The 14,941-nt window shown below is 45.2% G+C and overlaps 1 protein-coding gene across 20 annotated transcripts in view; it reads right to left on the bottom strand.

Moving 5' to 3' along the window:
• Window positions 1–14,941, bottom strand: part of BCL11A (BCL11 transcription factor A) — a 103,199-nt gene that overhangs the window by 17,269 nt on the left and 70,989 nt on the right. The window contains exon 1 of one of the 20 annotated variants that reach the window (XM_054548149.1): window positions 2,889–9,297. The exons of the other annotated variants lie outside the window; for them this stretch is intronic. The gene's annotated coding sequence lies outside the window, so the exon portion shown is untranslated. Of the gene's footprint in view, window positions 1–2,888; window positions 9,298–14,941 lie in introns of those variants that run through there. 20 annotated transcript variants of the gene reach the window in all.

Raw genomic sequence — 14,941 nt, 5'->3', positions numbered from 1 at the left:
CAGGCCCAAGGCCTGAAACAAAAGAAGAGTGGTGAGTTATTTCCCACAGTTTCTGTTTTGTTTTCAGTTTCGGTCTTTTTGACAAAAGGGAAAGGGTTTGTTTTAGGAATGGGGAGAGGTGGTCTTTGGTTCATTTGCTTGTTTGTTCGTTGTTGTTTGATTATTGTCTTGTGGAAAGAGATGTGTAAACAGCAAGGGGAAAACTGGTAATATTGTGGGTAGCCTGGAAACATGGGGGGATTTTATCTGCAAGGCTGGTTTACATGCATACATTAACTTTACTTTATAGACAAACCCAAGCAAAAAACAAAATGCTGATAGGAAATGAGTAGATTTGTGAACCGTTTTTTATGGGACAGAGTCCCACTCTGCTTTCTTTGTCCCTCTGCCTCCTCTTCCCATGCTATATTTATGATAGAGCCTTCAGTGATAGGGGAACCTTGGGCATTTCTGGACTGAGCTGGGCCATACTCTAGAATCCTGTCAACTGGAAACCTTATACAGATGTGGCTTCTCACAATACAAAGCAATGGAAGATAAAGATTAGACTTCTGGGGTCCAAATAACTTTGACCATTAAATGACAAGGAAAGAACCAGCATTCCAATAATGCCAGCACCCAGAAACCCTGACTCACCTTCACCATTTTACTGCACTTTGTTGTACTCTGGTGAAGACAAGTGACTTCTCACACTAATAAAATGAATCTAACAGTCAATGAAACATTTCTAACACTGAGATTTTTTTGAGAAGAGAAAAATTTGGTTTGTGCAATCTGGGGATTTTATGGTTTACGTGGTAAGTGCCTAGCTTTTCCAAGTCCTCCTTTAGCTAACTAACCATGTAGCTGTCCATCTTGAGACAGACTGGAGGATAGATGGTGCAGGAGACGCTCTGTGTGTTCTAGAGGTTTGGAGTTCATGATGATTGGGGAGGGTGGGACACAAGAAAAACAGACTTTGATGGTGAACAAACAGTATGTTTTCCATTAGCTTAATATTAAGAGCACTTAGAAGTGTTGTTGTTGTACTCTAGGATAGCAGGTCTCAAGTGTAAAATACATCCTGTTCTCCTTATATACAGCACACTGCCAAGCACAGCCAAGGCAGTTGGGACAAGATTTCCTTTTGCAAGGAGCCTGGTGGGTAATGATGGTGTGCTGCTGAGAAGGCTCTTACACAGACAGCATAGGCCTGCTGTTACCAGGCCTGCAGAGGGAAGCCCTGGTGGAAGCACCACCTAGCCCGAGACCATCTACAGAGACATTTCATCCTCTCTGACCCAAAACAAAATAAACACCGCAAAGTGAACCAACACAAGCAGGAAGACCGGACTTAACAAACAAGTATGTCTACATTTGACTGTTTATGTCAAGTGAATTGAGAGTGTGGCGTAAAATTACTACAGATTTTGTCATGGTATTTTTCAAGGAGAAATCTGAGAATCCATCTTTGCACTTGTTTTTGCCTCAGCCATTCACTAAGTTTGCTGCCAAAACAGACATCCTTTTCTTAGGAAACACAGGCAACCCAGGTATCTCTGTGATCCCAGCATAAAAGCAACAGGTACTTGGATCCTTGTATGGGGAGCATCAAATTTCAAATTCTCTGCCACTTACTCTGGGAAGAGACCCTGAAGTGCTTCAGCAGGCCTCCAGCAAGAAATGAGAGAACTGCTAACCTAATCCATGCTTAGCCCCTCGCATGAATCTCTGGTTGGCAAACTTGTCTACAAACCCATTAGCCCTAAACAAGCTGACTGCAGGACCAGATCTCTACAGTGTCCGGCCATGTGGCAAAGTGAGGTCTCATGTGAGTATCTGGCAGCATAGTTTGTTTTTGTTTTTGTTTTCTAAGTTGTAAAAAACCCTAGCTATCAAGTCTGTCCCTTCATTTTACAGATGGGGAAACTGAGGCCATGAGAAATTAAGTGACTTGCCCATGGCTACACTGATGGTTAACCACAATGTGAAGATTAGACTTAATCTCCTGCCTCCTGATCCAGTGGTCTTTCCTGGGAATCTGTCTCTTCCCCCGTGCTGTTCCTGCCGTGGTCTTCACTGCCCAACAAGAAGGTCCTGTTTCTACTGATGCATTAGGCAGTACTTAACAGTCTTAGGGGAGGGTCCTAACACAGCCCAGCAGTGTTACATGGGGCTTTCGAAAGGTGCCAATGAACTGACTTGGTCTCACAATTGGAAAACAAAGGCCTGCTCTGCTGCCTGGGCCGGCCTCACCTTTGCTGTGTTCACCCTCTACCTCTGCTTCCCCTGCAGAATTAGACAGCTGAAAACATTTCTATCAGCCTAAGAAGCTATTTACTTTAGAAAAAAGCACACTGTCTTTGTGAGACTCACCCCTGCATTTATCTTCCTCCAGGAAGAGGGTCAAAGCAAAGCCAACTGGGGACCCCAGCTGATTCTGCTGCTTCTTCCACTAAACACATCCATAATATTCTCTTTGGTAAGTAGAATCGACATTCCCACATGAACTGGAAATGCTAAATTGTTAATAGCCTCCCTAGGGCTTAACTTCTTGCTATGATGCCTTCAATTATTTCATCACGGCTTAGGCAAAGTAAAGTATCACAATTAAGGCTTCTGAGCATCAAACTCAAGGAGCAGCTCTGCCTTCCCAGGCCAAGGGGAGGAAAAGGAGCTGCCGCTGGTTGAGGGCCTCTTCTTTTCCCACCTTCACTTTCATTCTCCCCAGCCAGAGATGGGCTCTGGTTGCTGGCTAGGAAGTGGGTGATCTAGTTATGTCCTCTTTTTTTCTTTGTTAGTGCTCTTAGGCAAGTGATTCTCACAGTGCAGACCCAGGCCCACCCCCGATCAGCATCACCTGGGAGTTTGTTGAAAATGCAAATTCTTGGGCACCACCTCAGACTTACTGAATCAGAAATTGAGGGCGGGGAAGCAGCAGTCTATGTTGAATAAATTCTCCAGGTGATTCTCATGCGCACTCAAGTTGAATCAGCACTGCTGTCTTAGGATAAGGGAAGTATGAACGCTGGAAGCTTTGAGATTCCCTGGGCAGAGACCCACGGGCCATGAGGCTGTTTTCCCTCCTGTCCAGGACCCACCTCCTTTAGGACTGCAACAGTCAAAAACAAATTAAGCTTAGGGAATCCCTAAGGATCCTTCCATTAGGAAATTCAGGTTCCACCCTCCGTCTGTCATTGATAAGGACAGGGAAAAGGTCCAGGCTCTCCATCAGGTCCAGGGCCTTCTTAGCATGAGACAACACCCAAACCAGCTTGTGCCAGACAGATTGTGTCCTCACTGCTTCCATAAAAGCTGACATGTCGGAGAACGTAGCTGTGGCAACTGCACGGACACAGCAGGAACTGGACTCTTGTTTCCCTTTCTGGTCTCTCAAATGGGACACATTTCCCTTTTCTGACTCAATCTTTTTTCAAATGTCTTACAACTTACACTTTTCTGGTGGAAGGTGTTTCAACCTGTTCTATTGCATAAAGGTCTCTCTAGACCCAGCATTTCCACTTGGGGCCTCAGAAATGCCTTACACATTATTAGGTTGCAAAGTTTCCTTATGGCTGAATTTAAAAATAATGACTCTTATTTTTCAGGTTTCATTAAAAAATATGCAACAAACTGGGAATGGCTTTGATTTAATATTATACATTTGGTCACTTTACATTTCTACATATATTGGGTACCAACTTTTGACACAGAGCTCTAAGCCCAGTGGGATGTTCCTGGAATTTAAGTCATTAAATCAAGTTTTTTGGTTTCCTCAAGAACATCTCAAAGATTCCTTGACTATTAACATGCTCTTTGTTTCTGAAACTAATCACTGGGTGTGTAATACAGCCGCATTACTGTCTACTAATCAACAGGTAATACTGCAGATTTCCAAATGTGCCAAAACAGCTAAGCAAAAAGCATCATTCCAACACATTTAATGACTGCTTTGGGAGCCCAACTTTGACAGGTACTAAAACCACAGGACTCTCCACAGGAGTACATAGATATGTGCTATTCACTAAAATGTATGTGTGTGCGCGTGTGCAAGTGTGTGTGTATATATGTGTGTGCGCGTGTGCAAGCGTGTGTGTATATATGTGTGTGAGCGTGTGCATGCGTATGTGTGTTTGTGAGCATGTGCATGTATGTATATTGTGTGAGTGTGTGCATGCGTGTGTATGCTTGTGCATGTGTGTGTGTATATGTGTGAGCATGTGTGTGAGCATGTGCATGCATATATGTGTGTGAGCATGTCCATGTGTATGTGTATATGTGAGTGTGTGCATGTGTGCCTGTGTACGTGTGTGAATGTGTGTATATTTCCTAAACATATGTTTTTAGATAATTTCCCTGGTTTTTTTTTCAGTGAGACAGGCACAAAAGCAGTAGAGCTGTCCCACGTGGAATGGGCTATCTCGTGACACCGTGACTCCCTTTCTTTCACCCTGGGTCTTCAAAAAGAGAATGGATGACACTGTGATGAGGAGCGGTCTCTATATTGGTGACAGGCCAAAATACAGGACTACCTACAGTCCTTTCCCAGTCCATAATCCTCAAGTCCCTTAGCCCTTCCATGTAGCCACCTTCTAGACTACACTTAAAATGCATCCTGAACGTTTGTAAGGTACCCTGAAGGAACCTATTCCAGTTCTGAATCCGATTACTAGGTTCAAGCCACACAAATAACAACAGTGCAGCTAGTCTGAGCTAGAGGCTTCTTTACCTAACTGCAAAGTAAATGTCCTTTCTATTCAGCCGCATCTAGCTCTTGACCCTATGTTTACCATAGATACCAGTTCTTCTCACTTAGATTCTCTGACTTATCAGAGTATTATAGAGCAAACATTAGCTATGCCTGTGTCTTGAGTTGTGTCAATCTGTAATGAAAATGTGCCAGCTTTATCATCACTCACAGACTTCTTAATTAACCTTCTGATATTGTCAAAATCGCATCCTCTTTTGTTCTAGAAATGAGCATTTACATGTGCATTTTTTTCCTTCATTGCTTTTTTATTGGCTAAGGTTTTACCAAATCCTGATGTTCTTTAAAAAGTGTATTCTGCAAAAACAAAAGAAAGCAATAATTATAGACACTACAATATAGAATTTATTCCCTGAAACTCGCTCATGGTCCTTAGATTCCTTGATACTTCACCAGTCACTTTAATAACATCAATCACTCATTTTAAAACTCTTTTTTGATCAATGCTATCCTCTCAGAGCCTTGATTATTCAAACAACAGGTTACTAACTTCACCTTTTAAGAGTTCTCCTCCTAGGCTTTTTCTCAATAAAGGGAGGAAGTAGAGATGACATTTTGCGTGCCCCTTTATCTATAAAAATGCCAGCCACCAATCTGTCAGGCCTAAACAAAATTTTTCTGCAAGCTGTGTCTTTAACATAAGCAAAGCATATAATTCCAAAAAAAAAAAAAATCTTGCTTTTCTGAAGAGCAACTAAGCCAAAGACATTGTGTTCCATCTTTGTGTTGAAATGCAGATTTCCCACTAAAAGGCAAATCCTTCATTTCAAAAGGTTGAATAGGATGGTACTTAAAAAAAGAATTCCAGCTGGTTAAATTTAGGGTGTTAAAAAAAGTTCACTCCAATAATATTCTTTGGCTCTGGGCCCAAAGTATTTTCACTTGATCGTGAATTAGATAAATTTTTATTACACTTTAAGGTTTTGCCTTAGAATGGTGGAACTTATCTAGGAGACTGAGAGGGCAGCTGCATAAAAAGACAAATTGTCTTAGGACAATTTTTTTTGTTCGTTTAATCACATACCTCACTATGCAAAATGTGTGTTCCCAGGATAAATTCCATTCATCCTTTCTCTCATGCATTCATTCAACCTCTCATGCATTCATTCAACAAATATTTACCGAGTGCCTACAACGCCCAAAGCAATGGGCTAGCCGCTGTGGGCAGTACAAAGAAAACACAGACACAGATTTCTCCCACAGCAGGCTTCATTTAGTAGAAAAGGTAAGGCCTGCACAGAAATTGCTCTACCCCAATGCAGAAAGTGTGTCATGAGAGAGGTACGGATGAGCTGCTATGGAAATTCAAAGAAAGAGAAATTACTTCCATTTGGAAGGGAGGGAGAGAGGCTTTGGGAAAGAGGAAAACTTATGAGTTAAACCTGGAGAGCCAAGAGAAAGGATACCCTAGATAAAAATAAAAAGCAGGTAAAGATGCTCAGAGAGAAGCAAAGCCCAGGGTGGGCACAGAGTAAATGGGGCCCAATAGGTGGTTACATTCACATCAAAATATTGCACACTGATTCATCCAGTTGACAGCAGAGGATACGACCATCTAAATAAATCCTCTGAAGATTTCTGTGACATCTTCAGCTTTCACAAGTGCGTATTTTCCAATTTCACATTTTCTGAAAATAAGGGACACAACCATGTGGACTCTTGTGAAACTCCATGAAGGTTCATCTGTTCTGTTTTCCCCCCACCTCAATTGTTTCTTCCCCCAATGAGTGTGGGTGGCCCGCTAAGGCAAAATTTACTATGTTTTATTCCTCTGAGTCAGACAAACAAGTGTTGATAGCCATGTTCTTCCTTGCAATACTGCCTCCCTGGCTTAAATAATCTATTTCAGATGTCTCATTGCTAGTTTAAGATGGGCTTGTACTTGCTGACACATTTTCAACAAATGACTGTGCAAGAAACGTTGAGATTTTCCTACACTACTTTGTCTCTTCAATCATCAACTTGACCATCCCTCCAAATTCCCCTCTTTCTTCTTTTCAAAGCCATGAGGAGGATAGGGGTGCCCTTACTCCTGCTCTGAGTCCTCAGCTGAGGAACTTGTTTGTGTGTAGTGGGGGCAGGGGGAGGGGTGTAGCCTTGCCTCTATCCGAGGTATTTATCAGGTTATTTGGGACCTACTTTCAGAGATGCCGTTGCTCTATGTATTCCCACTGCCACCACTCCGCGGATTCTTTTCTTCCTTTAGGAAGCAGGGACTTGTTCCTCTGGAGAGACTGCTAGAGGAAAGTCAGGAACCTAAGTTCTGCAGCCCCAACTCTGCCACTCACCAGCTGTTTCGTGACTTTGAATAAATCCTTTCTTTCTGGCCCTAAGTGTTTCCATCTTTTAAAGGAGAAGACTGGATTAGATGGGGTGGCTTCTCTCTCCTGCCTCCCATGCCAGTCCAGGCCTCCTTCGGACCAACCAAGAGACCTACTATAGACCGTGCTAGAAGCTGGCCAGGATACACCTGTTCCCCTCATGACCTTGACCTGGATGAGGAGGGCCTTATAGGAGAGTTCGGGGCTGGGCTTGGTCCCCAGGCTAATCCTTAGGCTTAGAGAGTGAGCCTGATGATGGATTTCAACCTCCTGGGACACAGTCTTGCAAAGTTTACCTGTCTCAGCTTCAAGGAGGAAACCTAGGTGCGTCCTGAGCCAATGAGACTGAAGGTCAGAGAACCAGGAAGAAACTTCCCCAAACCCAGGCTAAATGTCAAGGGAAAAGGTCTCAGTGGCTCATGCCAGAAGTCCAGTAGCAAAGCTCGGCCTCATGCCAGAGCCTGGCACCCACTGCTCACGAAGGCACACACAGGACTCTAAGAAAAGGGAGTCCTCTCCCCGGCCACCACAAACCAGGACAGCAAAGCCCAGCACCCTGTGGTCCTTGCCCTCCCACCACACCCCAACAGCATGGAAGGTTCTTGGAAAGCCATGTGTAAAATGAATTTCTGTAAAATAAATCACATTTGCTAACCAACATAATTTCAGAGATGTTTCGTCACCCTTCTTCCAGGCTCATTGAAAATTGGCAGGGCTTCTAACATTTTACCTTTTAAGTGTGTCTTCCTTCCCCCCAACCCCCAATATCCTCTCTGTCAAGTAGTTAATGATCTGTAAACAAACACTTTAAATTCAGTGGGGGAGCTCACTATTTAAAGAAACCCTGTGGTGAAACCTTTCGAAAAGTTAACAATCTTTCTGTAATGTGAAAAATCACTCTCTAATTTATCAGTTTCCATTAATGAGATTTTTGTGTGTATTAGGCCTTCTGAAAGTGGGGCTCAACTGCTCAAACTGCCTTTGTAGTTAGAAGGGACGATAAAAGACACTGCCCTGAACATATTTCTGTCACCCGAATTGTCCAGCTTCACACAAACGTATCACAAACACCCCGATGCCTCCCTACCCCACTCGAGAAATGAAGAAAAGGATGGAAAATCATCATTTGGACACCTGGAAAGCTTTGCAAACCACACTTGCGTTTCTCCGGGGTTAAGTATTAGATACCTGAGGAAGGTGAAATACGCATTTTCAACTGAGCGTTCAGGAAGAGGCATGGGGCTGTGAAGATGGATGCAATGAGAATGACCATTTGCAAACGTTTGATTCTGATAACACCTGCCAGGGCAGAGAAGGGCTTGTCTATCAAAGCCAGCAGAACACACAACTCCCAAATTACTCTGAAGAGGCCACCCCAAGCCTTTTTATCTGCATCAACTCACAACAAATGTGCTTTATGCCTCTATATTATCATTTCGATTGGTCTTGAGAAAATACTAGAATAAGCTAAAGAAAACCAAACATGGGTGGAGGGGTAAGGGGAGGGATAGCATTAGGAGAAATACCTAATGTAGATGACGGGTTGATGGGTGCAGCAAACCACCATGGCACATGTATACCTATGTAACAAACCTGCACATTCTGCACATGTATCCCAGAACTTAGAGTAAAATAAAGAAATAAAGAAATAACCAAACATGGTGTTTCCAAGAGACTGCTGGTGTTTTGTTCGTGGGCACTGTGGAAACAGGCGCAGTGGTACTGTGAGTGACAAGGGAGTGGGGAGCCATGGTCAGCAAGTGTGGGCAGCCCCAGCGGCACTGCAGCCCGGCCAGCAGGAGGGCTTTCCTGACTTATCATCCAAGACTGGTCTGTGCACCGAGGAGGGGCCAGAAGAATGGGAAGCCCCAGGAAGGCTCTGTCAGGCCCCCCGCAAGGCCAAAAAGCCCAGAGGAGGGCAAGGCCTCCAACTCTCTAGCCCTTCTTAAGGAAGCACATCTGTCCTGGCCTTTATGGAAACCTTTTTTTTTTTTTTTTTTTTTTTTTAATCGAGACATGGTCTCACTCTGTTGCCCAGGCTGGAGTGCAGTGGTGCAATCTTGGCTCACTGCAACCTCCGCCTCCCGGGTTCAAGCAATCCTCCTGCCTCAGCTCTCAAGTAGCTGGGACTACAGGCACGCGCCACCACCACACCTGGCTAATTTTTGTATTTTTTGTAGAGATGGGATCTCACCATGTTGCCCAGGCTGGGTGGAAAGTGTTATGTTCTTCTCAAAGTACTCTGCTCACATCCTGCCCCCACAGTCGCCCTGTGGAATGAGGGAAGGTATTAGCCTCACCTCCCAGTGAGGAACTCGAAGATCTCACAAGTGTCCTGCTGTGGACAGGGAGGACAGGGCTGGGCTTCAGAACCCTGCCCACCTCCTGACGAACCCCCTCCCACCGCCACCTCAGGGCCGCGGCAGAAATGTGTCATCTGGACACTGGTCTTACAGCCCCTTTCAGGCAATCTCCTCACTTGCCTTTCTGGCACTACTGAGTGAGTGGTGTGTGGACTTCAGGGGAAGTGTGGAAGGCACTTCACAGGCCTAATACTCTGTGACAGTCTTGGCCAAGAGATTCTGAGAACCAGAACTGGCCATTCTCCAGAATTAAAACCTATTATGTCCTATGGTTAACACAGAGCTCCTCAGAAATTATGAGAACTAATTTAAGGTTTCAAAGCTCTACCAAAAAAAAAATGGTCTAGCAGGTCAGGCTCTAACATTTCTTCAGGAACAAAACTAGGCTGCCCTCTCGCCTGAGGTGAGGCTGAATGAAGGAGCGCTCTGGTGCTGCGAGGCCAGGCCTCCTCCCATGACAGCAAGTCCTTCTTTCAGAAAACAGGCCTCTGCCCAGGGCATGCTGCAGCTGCTTCTCTGCAGTGCCTCAGCACCTTCCCGCCTCCCAGGCACACAGCAGCCCAGCTCCGGCCTCAGTCCTCATCTCTCTGGCAAAGTCCCACAGAACAAAACACAGGCCTTGGCTTTGACGTGTGTTTTTTTTTTTCCCCCTCCTCCCTGGCTTTTTACCCAATTTCCTAATCCTTCATTTATACCACTGACCAATCTGGAAAGAGTTCTCTGAGCAAATCGGAGACGCCAACATATACAACCTGCCATCATTGGAGCAGCCTCAGTCCAGCCATGGGGTGGGGCACTGCCGTCTGTTCTTGGGTCTACTAATTCTGCTGATTCCATATGAGTAACATCCAATGTTCCCAGACACCTCCAAGCTCCTCCAACCAACAGCACAACATCTTCAACTCCTTTCTACACACCTAGCAGGTCCACGTGGGGACTCAGCCTATGGACACCTGGCCTCTGCGGGCACAGGGGCCACACACCACAGTGGGACCCAGGGACCATTTTTTGTTTTGAGTCTCTCTAAGACTGCTTGGAAAATGAGGTCTCTCAGGTCTAGCATTTCCACGCAGTCCCAACCATGAGGCTGACCAGAGGCCACCAATGTCAAGCTCTCTTGGGTCTACTAGGAACAGGAAAGAATAACTCTCCCTTAACAAGCCCCTCAGGCTGAAATCCTTTTGCTTCTAGGGCCTCAACCTTCTACTGCTGGGTAGAAAGCCCCCTCTGTCACCGGCCCACAGATCTCAGCCGCCATCGCATTCAAACCCTGTCAGGCAGTGGAGAGTGTGGACGGCAGGCTGACACAGTTTCAAAGAGGCCGACCAGGCAAGAACCGTCCTGTACTCCTGCCCCAGCTCTAATGCAATAAAATGTCTTTTATCAATGTAATTCAAGGCAAAGAGTCAAGGGTCTGTCACCATTTTAAAGAGGCTTATTACATGGCCACAAAAATTTGCCTCAGGCTCAAACCTGGCATGTAAGGTATCAGCGTGGGACAGGTTCTTTTGATTTGATTTTATTTTCTTACAAAATCTGAAAATGAAACGCTTCTGTCCCTCCCTTCCACCAACCGTTTTTTGATTTATGGGGAGGAGGAAAGAAATCTGAAGTTGACAGGTTGGGACAACTCCACTCAGCTTTCTCACTCAAAAGCTGCTTTTGTTAAATCATACTTTGCATTTATGGCCTGCGGCTCTTGGCTGACTTTGGCGGCTCCTCCAGTGTGGAGCAAGCTGTGGACTTCCCCGGGAGGAGGCCCCACTGAGATGACTGCCCCGCTCTGCACCAAGGACAGCGAGGGGCGGGGGAAGGTGGGGGTGGAGGGGCTGGAGGCCAGGGAGCTGGGGACATGAAGGCACTGGCTAGATAACACAAAGGCCTGCAAAGGATATGTCTCTCTTCTGAACCTGGCTCTCCACTCCATTTCTCCTGGATCCAGGTCTCCCTGTAATCAGCATGCATCTACCACTGGTTCTCCAACTAAAAGTTCAAGGCTTCTAAGAACCAAGACTCAGTGGTCTGCCTCTGACTGCCCAGCACCATGCTGGGCAAAGAAGACCCCCTCAATAAATACTTAGGATTCAAGCGCTGTGCAGTGAACTTTTCTTCCTGTTGGAGAGCCATTCTAAATGACCTGGCTGGAAGGACCAGGCCATGGAGCCAGCAGTGACCAGGGGAAACCTTCCCTAGTAAATGATTCACTAAGCAAGAAGCCTCTGGGTCAGCCTTGACCCAGGAGAGGATTACAGCCCCTTGAAAGTGGCTGCTGGTCCATCGCTTCACTGTACTATTTTGGCAATCTGTAATAGTGTATTTACTCAATGGTTGTTATGGACAATCAGGTTAATCATTCACTTTCCAAATGCTGTATAATTACACAGTTAAAAGAGCTACAGTGGATGTCAAATTTCCTTAAGTCTTCTGATGAATTGGTCTCAATTACTAGTCTGGGTCCCTTTCTTCTTCCTCTCTCAATTTGTTTTAGCAATCCTCCACATTTTCCTCTATTCTCATCCCCTACCTGCACCCCCATCTCTGTCCCAAGAGAAAGAACAGTGTGAAGTACATCCGCTTGAATAATCCTATTTTTGAACTCATAGTTCTAAATAGTTTTTGCTCCACTAAAAGGGCTTTAAAATAAGGCTAGGAAGCTAGCCCGGGAGGGGCATTACAGGCTGGCTGGAAGCCCCCAGCTGCCTCCCTGCCTCAGATGCAGGGGGAACACCTGCAGCCACCCACACCTTGTCACCCAAGTTGCACTAGATCCTGGTACAGCCCAGTGGTGGCCACAGCTCAGGGAAGAAAGAAGGCAAAGCCCTGCTGTGCTCAAGGAGATTAAGGCTTCCCAGCCCCAAAACTGGGAAGGGCCCTGGAATGGGATATCCCCTCCCCTCCCAGCACCCCATTCCCAAACCTAGCCACCCATCTCTGCTTGGGACATGCTGAAAGGCAAGAAGAGAGAAACAAGTAACACCTTGAAAACAAAAATGAAGCAGGGATCCTAGGAAAAGTAAAAACATTCAGAACCCAGGGCCTTCTCTCTGTCTCCCAAGACCTACACCAAGCCCTTCACACCTCTGCTTTGCGGCTTTAACGCACTACACCCCACCCACCGCAAGCACATACACATGCTCTCAAGAGTCAGAGGGTCACCTAGGGCTAGAACTTAAGCCACCCAGCCCACAAGCTGGCAGGTGAAGGAGGACAGGGGTCAAGGTGACACTGCTGTCCACGGCTGGCCCCTGGCTAAGAGTAACTGCAGCAGAAACAGTGTTTCTTCTCCATTTCCATGGCTCATGAATTTTTTTGCCTTTTTTTTTTTATGCTCCACCCCCTACATCTTTCTTTTCTCCACATGCCCCAGCACATACAACTCAGGGCTCCAGTGTTTTAAGGGCATTTTTTTTCCACAAGTGAGGTTAATTTTCTAACAGAACCCTAGTACATTCTATGTGATGGTGGGAGAGCCTTTTGACCATGACAGTGTCCTGGAATGAGCTCAGCATGCTCTCTGGGAAGTGAATTGGGAAAGTGAATGGGGAAAAGCCTCAACACACAAACAGCCCCACAGAAAATTCTCCAGCTCAGGAAACCCACCTAGGTATAGAGACGTTCTCCGGAACCTCTGGTCTGTTCTAGTCCTGCTGTCAAAAGAAGGGGGTTGGACTGATGTTTCCCAGCGGAGGGCTTGTTTGTCATTTTCAGACCTAACATCCAGTTCATCAAGGTCACTCCTGACTCCCAGGAAGAGAGGCAGACCTGTTAAGGGGCAGGTGGTTTGATCCACTTAGGACATTTTGGACATTTTGCATCTCTCATGATTCTATCTTGAGAGTTCAGTTTGGTTGGAGTTTAGTTTTTGAGTTTTTTGTTCGGGTTGTGGTTTCTCTTCCTCCATTAAAAAAAAAAAAAAAAAATTGGAGCTGTATTTCTGTTTCCTGTTCACGGAGCGGACAGAAGGAGGGTGTGCAGTGGAGGAGGTGTGTGGGGAGGAGGCTGATACATGGAGCAGAGCCGAGAATATCCGGAACTGGAGAAAAGTGAGAAATGGAGCTTTTTTCTTGGCTTCCAAACAGTTGTAATTTCCACTGCCACTGCTTAGTTCCTGGGCACCAGGCATACAGAGTGGGAAAGGGGCATGTGACAACTTTGCCACAAATCAGGATTTGGCATTTAAATCCACAGGAAGCAAGAATAATAGAGGGATGGCTTATTTATAGATTTGCAGATGAATGAGATAACCAAAATGCACTTCTCGTGTATGTGAAGGAGCAATTCCATTTTCAGACTTGGAAAGTTCTCCATAATTAAGTATCACCCGACCCTGAAAGCACACTGCATCCCAAGGTTAAGATCAGCTTCCTGAAAACAGGGCAGAAGACTGCTGCTTCGGTGGTAGCTCAAGAATTCTATTTTGAAGGACAGGTTAGTACCACACTACATTTAACTGGATTCAGTTCATGTGATTATACAGTGCCTTGCTTTCTAGAATATGTAATCATCTCTTTCTGATGACATTTTAAATATCCAACTAGACAAATAATTGCAGCAATAATTGATAGCAGAGTCAAGCTGGAAGATCATTGATTGGCAGAGTCCCCACTGAAACAAATCTTTCTTTCAAACATTACAGAAATGATGATGTTTAAGTCTAACTTTTGTTGATAAATGCTCAAAATCTGATTTACTGATAAAGGCACTGCAAGAAAACCTGCACTTCAGCCCATGATTACTTTGCAAGATGTTTGAGAAGAATCAGGCAGTGTGATTTATATTATTTCCCATGAATAATTGCAAGGACAGTGTGGGTAGTTGGAGGAGAATCAACACAGGCGAGAGAAGTGTTGCTCCTTAGTGCTACACTTCCTCAACAATGCTAGCCAACAATCAGGGTTTACAGCCCTTTTCCCCTCTAATATATATCCCATGGTAGAGAAATGGTCTCGACATGGGGAAGAACAGGAAAAGAAGACACACAAATAATCAGCTCCACTCAGGCCTTTGAAATGTGGTTTAAATCGATGCCTCAAACTGGGACTCAAATTCCCCTGCCCAGTGCAAAGAGCCCTGGCCAAGGTCAGAAGACTTGAGACCAGGCAAGTCCCAAGTGATCTCAGGCAAGTCCCCAGGTATAGCTGCAGTCCCTTCAGCCCCAATCTGTTTCTCTGTCCAAGGCAGAACCCAAATCAACTGCTGTCTATGTCATGTGTTTTGATTGTAATATTTAAGTTAGGGCACTGTGTTCAACAACTCAGACCCTGTAGAATGCTGCAATTGTCAGAAATAACTCAAGAGAGGATGCTCGTCTCCAGGAAACATCAAATGAATGAGTTGGCATATTAGCAGACCTGGATTACAGTAAGGAAAATCTAAAACAGAAGAGGTATCTGGATGCTTCAGCAGGCAACAAAGGAAGAATTTGGGACTGGGTCTAAGCACTCGCCCAAAGCACTAGAAGGAGGATTTCTTTTTATTTTTCTTTCCTATTTTTGTTCTTCTGGTTGTTC

The sequence above is a fragment of the Pongo abelii genome, chromosome 12, assembly GCF_028885655.2.
Source record: "Pongo abelii isolate AG06213 chromosome 12, NHGRI_mPonAbe1-v2.0_pri, whole genome shotgun sequence".
NCBI classification, from domain to species: Eukaryota; Metazoa; Chordata; class Mammalia; order Primates; family Hominidae; genus Pongo; species Pongo abelii.
Note: the sequence above shows the minus strand (reverse complement) of the source record. Positions and strands in the feature narration are given on the sequence as shown.